This window comes from Garra rufa, chromosome 17 (genome assembly GCF_049309525.1).
Source record: "Garra rufa chromosome 17, GarRuf1.0, whole genome shotgun sequence".
NCBI classification, from domain to species: domain Eukaryota; kingdom Metazoa; phylum Chordata; class Actinopteri; order Cypriniformes; family Cyprinidae; genus Garra; species Garra rufa.
The window spans coordinates 23,178,222-23,179,666 of record NC_133377.1 but is presented as its reverse complement, the minus strand read 5'-3'; positions in this window follow the sequence as shown (position 1 = coordinate 23,179,666).

Here is a 1,445-nt window from a genome sequence, read left to right as displayed (position 1 = left end):
AACACTTGCTGGTTGAATAAAAGTAACTTTAAGTCAGAATTTGCCAGGGGTATGTATATATATATATATATATATATATATAGATAGATAGATAGATATATAGATAGATATATATAGGCAAAAAGTTGATCATACTGTTTTTAAAGTTGAGGATTCATTAGTTTTAATATACATTGAACCAAAAAATATCATAACATCTCAGCTGATAATTCAGTATACTTTATTTTTGACAAAACATCCCATGTTTCAGTAGCAACAGTAATGCTTTGGTAGCGACCACATCACATTACACAAATTTAACTTGCAAACTAAAACACTACTAAAACATACTAAAATACAAAAAAATTGCATAACTGCTACAATTTTGTATATTTTCCCCAAATATGAGGATTATATGTGCTATCTAAAATTTTCACTGCCGAAACAGTATACCAAATCAATGATGATATGTTTTGGTCGTGATTGTTACAGTAGTGACAAAGCTTTAAGATGCTAATCAGCACATGGTTAGCTAACACAGATCTGAGAAACAGAGGTACACGTATAAAACCTCAATGTTATGGAATAACTCCCAAAAAAAGTGTGCTTAATTGCAGAAAAAAGGTGTTTAGTAGTGACGTTCCTTAAATGTACACATATATTTTTCAGATTTTTGAACTTTAAAAATAATGGAATCTACCTACTCACACACTCTAAAATCCAAGAGTTTACCTTACTCAGATATAGTTAGTTACCTTTACTTAGTTGCTATGCTTACTAGGTTTTATTAAGTTACAGCTATACTTTCAAGGCAAGTAAAACTATTTACTTACTGCTTCAAGTAATACTTACTTAAAATATTCAAGCAGCCACAAAGGAACCAACAACATTAATAAACCAGTGAGAGGTAGGGCAATTCTTAATAGACCGTTCACTCATTTCCTCCATGTCTGCAGTTATCTTTCTTTCACTAGTTTTCCAAAGTCATCTTGAATATTGAATTTTCAATACAACTAAAATATTTGAGAGAACATCACATAAGCTGACTTCATAAATTGATGTTACATTATAGTGATTAGTGTTCCCTTTGTTTGGGTAATTGGAACTTTGTTTTATTTTTATTGTAACTTTCTTCCTATTGATGCAGCACTGCATCTTGAAATTAGAGTTATTTGATTTCAAGGGAAGAAAAGTAATAAGTAGATTGCTTTTAGAAAGTGACCATCTTCTAATTAAATCATTATATATATACAGTCAAGCCCAAAATTATTCATACCCCTGGCAAATTCTGACTTAAAGTTACTTTTATTCAAGAAGCAAGTTTTTTTTTTTGACCAGAAATGACGCAGGGTTCTCCCAAAAGATAATAAGACAATGTACATTGTGGAAAAATATTACTTATCTTTAATTTACATTTGAACAAAAAGTGGCATGTCCAAAATTATTCACACCCTTCTCAATAATCA